Source organism: Symphalangus syndactylus, chromosome 8, assembly GCF_028878055.3.
Source record: "Symphalangus syndactylus isolate Jambi chromosome 8, NHGRI_mSymSyn1-v2.1_pri, whole genome shotgun sequence".
NCBI lineage: Eukaryota > Metazoa > Chordata > Mammalia > Primates > Hylobatidae > Symphalangus > Symphalangus syndactylus.
In genome coordinates this window covers 84,125,879-84,141,491 of record NC_072430.2, presented here as the reverse complement: position 1 = coordinate 84,141,491, position 15,613 = coordinate 84,125,879, and the positions used below count along the sequence as shown (strand labels likewise).

General features: G+C 39.4%; 1 protein-coding gene across 2 annotated transcripts in view; it reads left to right on the top strand.

The window, feature by feature from the left end:
* Positions 1 to 2,819: 2,819 nt before the first annotated feature.
* Positions 2,820 to 15,613, top strand: part of CWC22 (CWC22 spliceosome associated protein homolog) — a 69,004-nt gene continuing 56,210 nt past the window's right edge. The window contains exon 1 of one of the 2 annotated variants that reach the window (XM_055289900.2): positions 2,820 to 3,097. The gene's annotated coding sequence lies outside the window, so the exon portion shown is untranslated. Of the gene's footprint in view, positions 3,098 to 6,227; positions 8,466 to 15,613 lie in introns of those variants that run through there. The other variant, XM_055289901.2, reaches the window with a different exon arrangement.

Genomic DNA, 15,613 nt, shown 5'->3' with positions numbered 1-15,613 from the left:
ACTTTTAGAGTTCAGGGGCTAGTAGGCAAGAAAGGAATCAATGCTTTGTCAGAGGTAGCTAAATCCAAACAGCATGAGGAGATAGGCTTGCTGTTACACAATGGGAACAAGTAAGAATATATGTGGTACTTAGGCGATCCACTTGAGCATGTCTTGGTAATACCTTACCTTATAGTGACCATCAGTGAAAAAATGCAGCAGCACCTGCCTGAAAAGAAGATCACTACCAGGCGCTCAGACTTCCCAGGAATTAGGATTTTTACACCACCAGTTTGACCACAGAGAGCAGTAGAGTAGTAGCTGACTGCAAGGGAAATTTAGAATGAATAGTGGAGAAGAGAGGCAATGGATTCAGTGTGGCCTCAGGGCCCAAAGATGGGGAGTGTAGTTTGTCTCACTAACTTGCCACTTCTAAATTTTTTTTAGGAAGAAATGTGCACTAGAACCCTGGAAAAGTTGTTCCTGAAAGGTGTATGGAGACTGGGTCCACATGGTGTAATGTGTGGACTGTGACAGGCACAGAGATATGCTGCTCAGATACCTCCTCAGGAAAGGACTTGTTTGTAGCCTAGCTGCAAGCAGTGTGGTTAGGTGACAGCCTTCAACTGTGGACATCTTCATGTCCACCTCGGGTTTTTAGTTGAGGCCACACTCTTCTTGGGGTGGCTCTAGCCAGCGACTGAGCAAAACTGTGGTACAAGGGCCTAGCCATTTCATCCCATTGTAGGCCTCTTCATCTTTATTCTGGAGCTACCCCTGCCCAATCCTATTTCCTCCCTTTTCCTTTCACCTTTTTTATTCATAACTCTTTCTCAGTGTCTGCTTCCTGAAGGATCCAACTGACAAATCCATTCTTTTCCAGCTCCATCTAGTTCTCCTCTGCTCAACCCTAACTTTCCTATTTCTGTTGATAATTGTAGAGGTAGTATATTTGTCAGGGTTCCCCAGAGGGACAGAACTAATAGGATACACACACACACACACACACACGTATATATATCCTATTACATATATATCCTATTTTTATATATATCCTTATATATATATCCTAATATATATATATCCATATATATATGTATATATATAAAGGGGAGTTTATTAAGTATTAACTTACACAATCACAAGGTCCCACAATAGGCTGTCTGAAAGCTTGAGGAGCAAGGAGAGCCAGTCTGAGTCTCACAACTGAAGAATTTGGAGTCCAATGTTTGAGGGCAGGAAGCATCCAGCATGGGAGAAAGATATAGGCTGGGAGGCTAGGCCAGTCTCGCCTTTTCATGTTTTCCTGCCTGCTTTATATTCGCTGGTAGCAGATTAGATTGTTCCCAGCAGATTAAGGGTGAGTCCGTCTTCCCCAGTCCACTGACTCAACTGTTAATCTCCTTTGGCAACACCCTCACAGACACACCCAGGATCAATACTTTGAATCCTTCAATCCAATCAAGTTGACATTCAGAATTAACCATCACAGGTAGTATTGTGGGTTTTTAAATATATGAATACAAATGTTCATCTCCAGATCCATCTCCTGTGCCCTGTATTGGTGCACCAAAATGCACCATCAACAATGGCCAAATAGCTTAAATATGAAATAAAATAGATAACACTATTGTATACTAGCAATTATCTTAAATGTATCTTGTGAATCAACTAATTCAATTCTTTTTTTTTTTTTTTTGAGACGGAGTCTCGCTCTGTTGCCCAGGCTGGAGTGCAGTGGCACGATCGCGGCTCACTGCAAGCTCCGCCTCCCGGGTTCACGCCATTCTCCTGCCTCAGCCTCCTGAGTAGCTGGGACTACAGGCGTCTGCCACCACGCCCTGCTAATTTTTTGTATTTTTAGTAGAGACGGGGTTTCACTATGGTATCGATCTCCTGACCTCGTGATCCGCCCACCTCGGCCTCCCAAAGTGCTGGGATTACAAGCGTGAGCCACCGCGCCCGGCCAACTAATTCAATTCTTAAAACTACTGCCCGGTTGGATACTATTAGTATTTCCATTTAACAGATCAGGAAACGGTCACAGAATGTGAAGTTACTTGCCCCAATCATCCATAAATAATAAAAGGACTCAAGATTCAAAATAAGTAGTCCAACTGCAGTGTTTTTATTCTTAATCATCACACTCTGCCTCCAGAAAGGAGTGGAAGCACAGCACCCTAAAACTGTAATAGAGAAGTGTGTGGAGAAACCAGGCCTGGTTTATGAAAGATTTGATAACATAAAGATATTCTTGTTTTAGGAAGAGAGTTTCCAAAATAGCAAGTAGTTGAACTTTTAGGTTTTGTTACTAGTGAAAAGTGAAGTTTAAAGAAAGTTTGCTTGATGCCCTAGTTCTGCACGCTGCACAAACTGCTACTTCCTACTCAGCCAGGCAATCTCCTTATTCTCAAGTCATACCAGTTGGTACCTTAACCTAAAAGAGAGGCAACACAGTCTCTATAGAATTAGTTTTTCCTCATTATTTCACTCTATTTATGATCTAATGTTCTTCCATTCTCTTGGCCTGGATATCTTGGAATTTATTAGGCACTTAACTCTTGGTCAAACTCTTATAAAGTCTCAGGAAAATCTCTCTTAAGATTTTTCTTTAAAAAAAAAAAAAAGATTTTTCAGGGAAAGTGACAACTGACTGTTTTTTTAAAAAAAATTTTCCCCAAAATGCAGTGAAATAGTTTTAAAGTAAATTCGGCTAGACCCTAAACACTACTAGGCTGCCAGTGAGCAGCGTGGATGTTAACTCGCTGGCACGCATCTGTATGAACTACAATTCCCATCGTACACCGCGCCATTTCACGCTAAACAACAATTATGCTTTCGTCATTTCCTTCAGCACAGGCGCTGGATTTCGGACCTTGTAGTTCATGCCAACTTCTCTTTTTTGTCGACATTTTGATAAGAAGACAGTGTGCCTGGGTCGACTACTTTGACTCTGGTATTATGATATGGTATTTGAAATAAATTAAAAGGATAACGTGTCAATCCAATTGAGCGTCAAGTTTTTAAGTTTTTCACTATTCGCCTTCTTCCTACCATCGGTGCTCGGGAAGAGGAAGTGACGTACGTCCGGTGTAATGGCGGCGCGGTGGAGCTCTAGGTAATTATCGAACTCCTTGGAGTCCCCGCAGGCAGGGACGCGGAGTGGGGGTGGCGGGTCGCCGGCTCGGGGGGGAAGTAAAAGACCCCCAGGAGTGGGTGCGGGCTCACTGATACGGCTGTGAGCGGCATGGGAGTGTGCGTGGGTCTTCTCGCCACGCTCGGGCCCGCAAGAGGGGTGTGAGAGCGGCTAGGTCCAAGCAGGTGGGGAGGGAATGGGCTGCCGTGAACTAACTGACTGCCTGAGCGGACCGGCTGACCACCTTTGTGAAGTTCCTGGAGCTGTCTGAAATGCTGCACCAACGCTGGTGCTCTGTTGTTTCTTGTGCAGTGTGTTTTATACTTAGAGCCTCTGTAGTCCATTGCGCTTGCCAAAGCCCCTTTCCTAGTGCCCGGGTCGTAGGGCCAGGGGAGTGGGATTAAGGAGCTCTAGTTGGTTAAAAGTTAGTTGAATTACTTGCACTCTTATGCCTCTTTCCGGCATTATATCCCTTTGACTATTTGTTTTAAATTTCATTAGCGGCTTCTTTTTCATTTCTTTGCCCTGTAAATACTGATAATGTCTAGTGTTTAGTCTTGAAAACACTTCGCTTCTCATGTGCCGGCTTCATCTGTCATTCTTGATCCTTCCATAACTTGAACTATCTCCAGTGAGGTGATAACTGCCGAACTTGGGTCTCCAGGCTCCACCTCTGTAACGAGCTCTGGGTCCTACAACACAGCATTATATAACGGAAATATAATAGTTAATTTCACTGAGTTTAACTGCAAAAACCACGGTACCTGTTTCCACTTAAACCTAACAATTCTTTTGAGGTAAGTGGAGAAGGCAGGATTTGCAGAAAGGCTATTCTAGATGCAGGAATTAGGTAAGAGTTTCCTTTGCATTTTTAGATGTGCAGAGACTCGAAATAGCAGACAAGCAAGCAAACTTGGTCCTCAGCAGATCAGTTAACCTACCTCTTATCTGTATTTAGACTTACCTTGTTTTAGGATTGCTTGTGAATTCAGGAGTTAACATAAATTATCATCCTACTATGGAAGGGCAGATTTAAAATTGACAGTAAAAGTGTGGTTTTGACCAGGAGAGGAGAAGCATTGTTACAGGCGTTATCAGTAGGTGGAGGAAAGCCACTTGTGTTGGTCCTGGGTGATGGACTAGTAAACCAAAGATTTCAGTTTTATCCAGCTATTATTAGGTCTATCACTTGGAGCAAGTTACCTAAAGTCGCTAGTGTCAGCTTCATCATCTGGAAACATGTAGGTAATAATACAATACCTGCCTCACTGTGTTGTCTTTTTTTGAGTATAAAGAAAAATAATGCAGATGAGGCACTGAGCACAGTGCCTGTTACACAGTGTTAGCATTGTATTATTGTAAATTACTACTATGATACAGTTGATGAGTTCTCTGTTCCTCAATTCTTGTTCTCTGGTTCTGAATGTTGCCTTTCTACCTTTAAGTGTCCTTCCAGTTGTTTTTTGTTTTTTGTTTTGTTTTTGAGACGGAGTCTCACTCTGTCGCCCAGGCTGGAGTGCTGTGGCGCTATCTCGGCTCACTGCAAGCTCCGCCTCCCTAGTTCATGCCATTCTCCTGCCTTAGCCTCCCGAGTAGCTGGGACTAAGGTGCCCGCCACCACTCCCGGCTAATTTTTTGCATTTTTAGTAGAGACGGGGTTTCACCGTGTTAGCCAGGATGGTGTCTGTCTCCTGACCTCGTGATCCACCCGCCTCGGCCTCCCAAAGTGCTGGGATTACAGGCCTGAGCCACTGCGCCCAGCCAGTGTCCTAGTTTTAAGTGTCCATGCCACTTTTGTGGAGTCTTTCCCAACTCAGTTGACTGGGGCTCTGAGAGTGTCTTGGTTATGTTAAAGGCCAAGAACTTTGATCTAATACCCTGGTCTATTGGTTCCAAAAATGTAGCCTCCTGAATCAGCAGCATCATCTCCTTGAAGCTTGTTAGCAATGTAAATTACTGGGCTTCACCCAGTTCTGTTACATCTGAAACGTGGAAATGGAGGCCCAACAGTCTGTCTGTCTTTTTTTTTTTTTTCTTTTTCCAAAAGCATTCGAGTGATTCTCATGCCAATTAGTTTGAGAACTTCTGCTGTAGCTCATCCTTTAGGGGCATGCTATGGTTCATCCTCCCCGTCCTCAAAATCGTGTTTGCTGCCCTCCTTGCTCCAAAGTACTTGATGCATGGCCAGCCAGTATTTATTATTATTCCACCACATCCTTCCCTGCTTTGGATAGGACACCTCCAATCACTTTTTGGAGTTCTGGCACTTCCTAGACTACCTAATTGTTTTTCTAAGCCAGCTTTCTTAGCTCTGTTAGCTTTCCCAGCTGCTGAATTTTTAGAAGTTAACTCTCCTGGTGGGGGGGCGGGGGGCGGGGGTGGCGATGGCTTATTCCTGCATTCCCAGCATTTTGGGAGGCCAAGGCGTGCGGATCACTTGAGATAGACCAGCCTGACCAACATGGTGAAACCCCGTCTCTACTAAAAATACAAAAAAAATTAGCAGGGTGTGGTGCTGTGTGCTTGTAGCTCCAGCTACTCGGGTGGCTGAGGCACGAGAATCACTTGAACCTGGGAGGCGGAGGTTGCAGTGAGCCGAGATCTCTCCACTGCACTCCAGCTTGGGCGATAAAGTGAGCCTCTGTCTCAAGAAAAAAAAAAGAAGAAAAAAAGAAGTTAACTGTCCTTCCCAATGATTGCACATTGTTGAGTGACCTACAGTGGCTTGTACCTGAGACCACCCAAAAGACAACACAGTGACGCATTTTGTATTTCAAATGCCCATGCCTTAATTTGAATAATATTTTAAATTTATTGTCCACTTGTATATAATGGAATTTTGTACTACTCATCATATCCCTAACTTGGTCTTGGTTTGTTCATGGTGCCTGGAGCTAGTCCAAGAAAGAAGTGGCTATTGGTAATACATTCATGCATCCCACTTATAACTTTGAAGGCTCCCTTGTTGAATTTCCCTACTTTTCTGTTTATCTGAGCATGGGAGGGTGGTGAAACAATAAAGCCAGAGAGCATACTAGTTTTAGCAAACTCCCAGACTTACACTTTTTCTCAGTATATACGTTTCCCAAGTGGACATTGGAAGAGACATTTGAATGCCTACAACAAAGTGCAAACTTTAAGCATGGATTAAAACCAGCCTTTATATAGTCAAGTTAATAAGTCTTTCCTAGTGAACAGATACCAAAAACGGGGTATGGGCTGCCTTGGCCTTGGGACATATTAACTCCTGTAGAATGGGTTAGCTAGTGGGAAGGAGGAACTCAGTGGTGACTCATGTTTAACCTGTCTTTCAGCCTAACTTGTAAGTGGGTGGAGCTAGATAGAGTTCAGCACTTCCACCTGAAAAGTTACCCTGTGAGTCCTTCCTGAAATAGTTTGTCAGGATAGCTTTATTTTAGACCTGGCTACAGGAGCCTCTGTAGTAGAATGCAGTGCTTACATGTCTAGGGGCTAAATTTCTCTGCGGAGGCCAACACCTCCAAGTTTTCTTTAAACCGGAATGTGGTTTACTACGTGGCTCTCTAAGTAATCAGGTGACTTTCAAAGCTGTGCCATGAAAATTGGCAGAATGTGTTCACCCATATACTTAATTAGGCAAGCTGAGGAACAGATTTGGTGCAGGAGAGAGTGGTTTGAATGTGTGATGAAGGCATATGGCATATTCAGTAATTAGGGTTGATTTTGTAAGTTAAAAGAACTGCACCTTCAGGGACAGATTTCCTTTTGCAGTGCCTACAGAGGAACTAGTATTTTTTTCATCTCACTCAATGAGGAAGTGTTTTCAAGCTGCTCCACAGGTTAACATGGAGTGAAGACTAATAGGGGGTGGCATCTGATAGTGCTGTCTTGATGCACTAAGACTTGGAAATCTTAGTATTTTCGAGAAGTAGGAGTTAATAGGTGAGATAAGGCTGCTGTTGTATTCCTTGATGAACAAGTTGACAAAATGGCATTATAGGAAGTTCTGTGTGGGAAGAAATAGGAGTAATCAGCAGAAATCTACACTCCCCATTTTTTATTTAATTTTAGACTTAGAACTTATTAAGTAGCAGACACTGTCCTAGGTTCTGGATATGTAGCAGTGACCAAGAAACTTGAGGATCCAGTGTACTCATACAGAGCCTTTCATAGTTTAGCTTAATGAGTCTCTCATGTTCCATCTTATTCATGTTCAATTTTTCACATACACCTTGGAATCCCCAAATTCTCTGTCTCTGAGTCTTTACACATGCTTATCTTATTTCCTGAATGACCTTTTCCCCTTTCTATATGGATAATTCCTACTTGTTCTTTAAGATTCAGCTTCAAGACCTACTTCTTTCTGTATGTCCCAAACCCTCTTTTCCAGTAACACTTTGTTTATGACATTGTTGTAGCACTTAGACATTTCTTCTTTACCCAAGGACAGAGTCCTCAATGCCTTGTCTGTTGTGTGATGTATATATCTCCCCACCATACATAGGCACTGCCTTTAGTAGAGACCATGACTGTACTTTCTTTCTCTTAGCTTCATACTTCCTCATTTTCTCTGTAAGCACTTTTCTTTTTTCTTCTTTTACTATTTTTTTTTTGAGATGGGATCTCACTATGTTGCCCAGGCTGGGACTCTAGGCACATGCCCCTGCACCCAGCTTTTCTCAGCCACTGAATATAAATATCAATTATGGCCCTAGCCTGAATGGAACCTTCCCCCAGCCTCCTATATACAGTGACAGAATGAGGGGGAAACATGGGCAGATTTGGTAGAATCAGTAGGATTTGGTGACTTACGGGGAGTAAGGAAAAGGAAATTGCCACCTGGGAAGCTTTATAAGTCATATCTTAGAAGAAGAGCTGGTTTGAGATGGGGAGAAGGAAATAATTAGTTCCACTGTGGATTTCTTTAGTTCAGATGGCCTTTGGCACATCCACGTAGAGGTTTCCTATAGCAAATTGGACATAATGATTTGGAACTCTAGAGAAGATTGGCTGGAGTAAAAAGTTGTTTTCACATGTTAATTAAAGCCATGGGGATGGAGATGATCTTCCACAGGGAATATGGAGAAAGAAAAGATAAGGACTATTCATTCATGCATTTAACAAATATGTATTGAGAGCCTCTAGTGTTGGGAATGTAGCAATAAACAAAACATAAATTCATGAGCAAATATTAAACTCTCAGGCATAGTAAATACTAAAGGGATGGACAAATGAAGGTGGTGTCCCTGTAAGTTGACAAGTGAGAACTTCAAGAAGGGGATTAGGTGCCAAATACTAGAGCAATGTCCCATAAAAGAAGGAAGCTGCCCCTGGATTTAGCAACAAGAAAAAAAGTTACTGTGTAACATTGGTAAGTGCTGTGGAGTAGTGGGAAGGGAAAGCCGAATTACAGTGGGTAGGAGAGGTTAAGAATTAGAGACATCAGGCTGGACATGGTGGCTCACTCCTGGAATCCCAGCACTTTGGGAGGCCCAGGTGGGCAGATCACTTGAGGTCAGGAGTTTGAGACCATCCTGGCCAACATGGTGAAACCCCATCTCTACTAAAAATACAAAAAATTAGCTGGGCATGGTGGTGTGCACCTGTAATCCCAGCTATTCAGGAGGAGGCTGAGGCACGAGAATCACTTGAACCTGGGCGGTGGAGGCTGTGGTGAGCTGAGATCATGCCACTGCACTCCAGCCTGGGTGACAGTCAGACTCTGTCTCAAGAAAAAAAAAAAAAAAAAAGAAAATATTAGAGGCATCAAGTGTGAACTTACATATCAAAAAATAGCTGTGTAGGGATGAGACAGTAAAACTAGAGAGGGGACAGGATAAAGGGAATTTGCCCCATAAATGTTATAATTTATTTTTAAATGAATCATTAAAAAGTTCAACATGTAGAATTTTTCTTTAAAGCCAACTTAAATAGAAATCAATACTGTACTGTAAATCAAGAGACAGCTGATTGAAATGTTGAAACTAACAAAAATAGACAAATTCCTATTCTCGTAGATCCTGCATTCTGTTGAAAAGAAGCACATTGGGGAATCTTCCTATGCATAAAAAAAATTAATAGTATTTCCAAATGATTGGATCACTTAACTCTTTATTTGGTTAAACAGCCTAAAATAGACTAGCTTCATGATATAGGAAATGAATGGGGGTAATACTACCTCCCAATTTATAATGCGAAGTTTTCAGTATAGATAATGGTGTCATTGGATTCATTAAAATGTCTTAAATGTCTTTTTTTTTTTTTCCGCTCATCTGTGTCTTACTGTCTTAAAGTGTCTCAAAATTTGGGCTGTCTACTCTCCACACAGAGTTGCAGACCAGTCAAATGCTTTTATATTACTTACTTCTTACAGAAAACGATGTCCAGAACTATCTGCACAACTTCTAGCCCTGTACTTGAACCTGGCAATCTAGTCATTCAGATGGTTATGAGTCAGCACACCTGGCATATGCAATGACTAGGAAGCAAAAGAGAGGACAGCTCTGCAACTCTTTATTTGTAGTTCTTGGAGCCAGAAGTGTTTGGATTTCAGTATCTTGCAGATTTTAGAAAACTGCAGTGCCTATACTACATACTAAGTAATCCCCCCTTTTGGGGTCTGGAGCAACATTAATATTTCTGCACTGTATCAAGTCACATTAAGTATCAAGTCAGTATATGCTAAGTTTTGCTGTCAAGTGAGTTGCCACATGCTTAAGAATAATCTTTGTATTTTCAGAGCTTTACAGATTTTAGAACTGCAGATAAAGGATTTTCAACCTGTATCTGGTGACTTTTCTAGAAAGAGACAGAAGTATTTTGACCCTTTTATTTTCTTGAAATTGTGATTCTATGCTGACATCAAATTATAATTTTTTGGCCATATGAGGTATATCATGAGGCAAATTTTTCACTAATATGTAAATTAAGACGGGAAAAAATAGCAAGAAACGGTTTTTCTAAACAAGTAAGTTTTCCTTCAGTACAGATATGGAAAGTACATAGCAATCTTGTTTTATACTGTTCAAGAGCGAAGCCAATCTGTTACTCCTATTTGTTCCCTGAAAAGGAAAATCCGTTCTTTGGGGGCTTGGCTCTTGTTGAGGTATTTTCTGAGAATTCCATTATCTCCCCTCCCATTATATTTTGGCATTTAGAATACTGTTAAGACAGTTTTTATTTTGTATTGTATAATATTACCACTTTCCCCATTGGGCAACTAAGATTTTTGTTTTTGTTTTTGTTTTAAATATGAACTCTGTTAAAATGTTTGAAATTCACCAAACCTGTTGTTACTATTTAGAAGCCAGAGGAGCCAACTAAAGGTAATTCACTGTTGATTTCCCTTTCCTTTAGCAATTTTACAACAGTATGTTTCAGCAAGTTCCTCTAACTTGGACTGAGGACACCGAAGTGACAATGGTAGAAGTGTTTTGCTACGGAAATCATCTGGAAAGCAGTGTATTTCAGCCATTAGTTGAATATTTTCTCATTTTCTTAATTTTTGAGATAATTGCAGAATTCACAATTTTCTGGTTAACAGTCTGAAGTACTTATATATGTTATTAAATATTTTGCTTTCTAATGCTTGATGAAACTGAGAGAAAAACTCTATCTTTTTTTTTTAATAGTGCTCTCGTGAATACTATATCTCCTATTGGAAAATATCCTCTTTCTTCGGGAGAGCAAGTGTGGTTTTGTTGAGTTGCTTTCTTGTGAGAAGGGGAAAGAAATGTAATAATTCACCATAAAATTCACATAGTGATGCTTAGAAGAGCAGAGAGTGCTATAAACTCTAGATAAATTGCTCTCATTTCAGGAATTTCCAATTAGTGTAAGTATTAGCATGCATATGTTGAACTCAGAATTTCCGAACAGGCATATTCTGTATAAATCTGGACAGTGACAATACTTTATTCATTTTTTGTTAGAACTATGATAGCAGTCTACTTTACCATATTGTCATTTTCACACGTTTTGAGACATGGAAATGTAACAGATTGTACTTTATTGCCAGAAATTATTTGCTGATGAAAGTTGAAAGGGGAAAGATGATATCGATCAGAAAGAAAACTCATTAAATTTAAATATGTAAATTGAAATATGTAAATTTAAATAGAAATAAAATGCACAGAAATTGATTGTTTTGAAATGTGTAAGTAGGTTGGGAAGAGGAACCGGGTGTAAGACCCCAGGAGAATAGCAAAGGAAAACGCTAAATCTTGTGCAATGGGGCCAAGTGATTTTTTATTTTTATTTTTTGCTCATAGTATACCTACTCACAGTGAATTCTAGGTATGCTAAATTAAATAGAAAGGAATCCTTAAAATTACTATGAATGTTTGAAAAGAAGTAGTGCTTCATTATATTAAATCACAGTCTTTGGTATCTGGAACTTTGAACAAATGGATCAATTTAGGCTAGGATAATTTTCTGGATAGTAGAGTCTGTACTTGTTTACATTTTATAATTTACCATTTTGGCTTCAATTCATTAGTATTGGCATTTTCATTGGGACACAATATATGGCTTTGGCATCAGATAAACCTGGCTTTGAAGTTTAGCTTCTGCCATTTACTAGGTGTAGTTTACTTGGACAAATTGCTTGAATTCTCTGTACTTCAGTTGTTTCACTGAAAAACATGGCCAAAAAAAAAAATCACCAGAACAGGGTAATTGTGAGGATTGAGTAAGATTGTATAAGTGATTATAAATTGTGGCCATAATTTCTCAGGTTTAAAAAACACTTCTTACCTGTGAATTATTAGGAATTAATACATTTGGAATTTCTGTTTCCCTTTCCAATTGATTTACAACTAAGTTCTTCACCATAAAGTAGGTAGGCTGTGGGGTCTCTATATTCTGCCTAAGTGGCTCATGGTTTGAGAACAAATTGAGAACCAAAGTTTCTTATGTAGAATTGAAAAGCTGAGGAGACTTGGGGAAAAGTTGGATTTTGGAATTACCTTGGGAATGCTTTCATAAAACAAGTATGCACGGGTTTCCCCTACACTTTCTGCCCATTATCTGATTTTGTAAGTCAGAGGTGGGCCCCAATATATGTACAAGTAATTCTCCTCTCATGCATTTTTTCTTGATTCAAGTTGTTTTTAATATAAAAACTAGTTTTACACTGTTAAGTAGTGATTTAAAACTGACCTGTAGGAAAAAAGCCCAACCTGTCACCTTGCTTGAGTGGCTTAGTGTTTTGTTTATCATTATAGATTTGTTTCTTATACCTAGAATGTAAGCTTCACGTGAACAGGAGATTTTGTTAGGATAGTTCATTGCTGCCTATCCAATGCCTAGAAAGATGCTGGGCAAATAACAGAAGTGATGTATTATTTGTTGGGGAACAAATGTATGTATAAATAACACTGGGTTTAAAGGTAATAAAAGATATGTTAGAAATGTTAAATGGTTGTGCTAGTAGAGGTAGGGAAAAAAATACTGGTATCTTTGAGCAAAAGTAAGTCGAGTAAAGTTTTGAGTTTTATGGCTCTCTATACCTTTATAGCCATTAAAACCGGACTTTTGGAAAGAGTCATGCAATTTGGTTTCAACAGAGTCATCTTGTTGAGGCAAATGGTCCTGAAATCCAGCTGAGATAAGGGTTATCCCTACAGGGATCTCATCCTCAAGTGAGGGAGAGGGTAGCCTCTGTTTTTTAAAATTCTATTTTAATTTGTAGGCTTTTAAGCTATATTTTGTACTTTTTTTTTTAGTGATTACTCCAGGGAACAGTATATATATATATCCTTAACTTTTCATATGCTACTTAGAGTCGATATTGTATCACCTCACGAAAGATGTAGAAAACCTTGCATGGTGTAGATCCATTTTGGTCGCTAATTCTATATACTATACATATATATACTCTGGCTACATATAACCCCTCAAGATGTAATTTTTGCTGTAAAGAGTCCTATGTATTTTAGATAAAATAAAACAGTATTTTGTATTTCCTGAGAAAGTTACCATTTACTGTATTCTTCATTTCTTTCTGAAAAACAGTTTCCATCTAGTGTCATTTCCCTTTAGCTTGAAGAACTCATTTTAGCATTTTTTGTAGTGCAGGTCTGCTGGTGATAAATTCTCTTAGTTTCTCTTAGTTGTTGTATTTTGTTTAATCAGTAAATGTCTTCATTTTGTCTTCCTTTAAAGATTGTTTTTGCTGGAATTCTAGGTTAACTTTTTTTTTTTTAATCTTTTAACACTTTTAAAAATTGTTTCACTATTTTCAAGTCTCTCTAGTTTCTTTTTCAAAAATTTTGATATAAAAATATATAGAGATGTAATTTACCATCTTTACCATGTTTAAGTGTATAGTTCAGTGGTAATAAATACATTTATACTCCTTTTTTTTTTCCTTCATCCTCCACACCCCACTCCCCTTTCCAGCCTCTGATAACCAACAGTCTGTTTTATCTTCATGAGATCCACTTTTTTAGCTTCTGCATGTAAGTGAGAACGTGGTCTATTTAGTTTCTGATGAGAAGTCAACAGTAATTTGAATTGTTATTTTCTTATATATAGTATGTTGTTTTTTTCTTTTCTGCTCTCAGGATTTTTCTCTTGATCTTTGGCTTTAACTATTAACCATTCTACTGTTAAGCATATTCAGTGAATTTTTTATTTCATACATTTTTTCAGTTTTATAATTTCTGTTTGGTTCTATTTTATCGTTTCTCTTGGCTGAAATTTCCCAGGCATATTTTTCTTTGCATCATTCCATATGTTTTAAAAACCATGGTTTAAAAACCTTATATACCAATTCCAGGATCTGGATCATCTCAGCATTGATCTGTTTTGATTGTCTTTTCCCTTAAGATTGGGCCACATTTTTTAAATGTTATTTTTAATTGTCTCCTGGATATTATTTTTATGATATAGAGACTTTGGTTTCCTTACATTCCTCTAAGGAGTGGTGACTTTTTAGGCAGTTAACTTGGTTGGACTTAAATTGCAAACTCTAGTCTCTTGAGCAGCAGTTCAAATCTTAGTTCAGTTCTTGGCAGGAATCTGTCTTGTATGTGTGTTGGTTCAGAGGTAGTCAGAGATGTGGGAACAATTTATACCCAGCATGTGGGGTTCTCCTCCACTGACTCTGTCCCCTCCTGGATTCCCCCTCAGTTTCCAGCAGCTGTGGTTGCCTCAGACTCTGTCCTCTTGTTCTTCAAATGAGAATGGCTGCTGTTTTTCATCAGTTTTAGCCACCCTTGCGTGGTACAGACTGCAGCCTGCCCTCAGACTAAAGCTATATTAAATGGGATAACTCACTCATGTTGCTCCCTTCTCAGGGCATCTACTCTCCTCTAGATTCAGCCTGCTTTTGTTCATTCTCCAGTGCCTTCAGGTGGTTGTTGTATGTTTTGTCAAGAGTTTATGGTTGTTATCTGTGAAAGGATTGGGTTCAGTGGGAGCTTCCGTAGCCATTTCAGAAGTGGAAGTTCAGTTACCATTTTAAAAAATTTGTTCAGAAGTGCCACATAAACTACCCAGTGGCCCTGGAATCAAAACGCCCTTATTATTTAAGTTCTTAGAGGAAAATAGTGTAATTCTTTCTAGTCTCGAACCTCTCTTTCCCCTTTGAAACACGTTTTTTATTTGACTTTTGATAACATAGGCTTATTAAGATAGTAACTCTTGCATGATATCAGAATAGACTGTTTAAGGTAGAGGGGCATGCCTCTCTGCTACCATCACAGAGTCTGATTTTATGAAGTGTTTTACATAACTTATTCTGGATTTTCTCAATTATTTATCTAAGGTATAGCATCCAGTAGGAAAAGTTACTCTGAAACTAAGTTCAAACAATAATGTCATAGTTGTGGGCAGTGGCACAGTCTCCACTCACTGTCCGCTCTGCCTTCCGGGTTCACACCATTCTCCTGCCTCAGCCTCCCGAGTAGCTGGGACTACAGGTGCCCGCCGCCACGCCTGGCTAATTTTTTGTATTTTTTTAGTAGAGACGGGGTTTCACTGTGTTAGCCAGGATGGTGTCGATCTCCTGACCTTGTGATCTACCTGCCTCGGCCTCCCAAAGTGCTGATAAATTTTAAAAAGATACATAAAGAAAAGATCTGGGGACAACTTGCCAGTTAAAAACAAGGCTGAGCTTTCCAAACAACTGCAATAATAACTAATTGAAGAAGGAGCCTGTTAATAAGCATATTTAAAGTTATAAACATTTGTCTCTTTAACTGTAGGCCTTGTACATAAGCAGTGATGTGCTTTAGATTGTAGTTATATTTTATAGATTGATAAGTTTGCCTTTACTAACCTTGACACCATGCCAATCATTGTAATAGAAACATTTCTTGATTTAGTAATTCGTATACATCCCCATCTGCATTAAATGATAGCAGCTCTGTATCACTTCATAATGTCAAGACTATTTGTATGTGTGTGCCAGTGAAAGGAATACTTAACAGGGTGTCCTTATGGTAGGTTTCTAGTTGTAAGTCTAACTGGTATTATAATTTAGTTATTATAATTATAATTGAAATAGTGTATCTG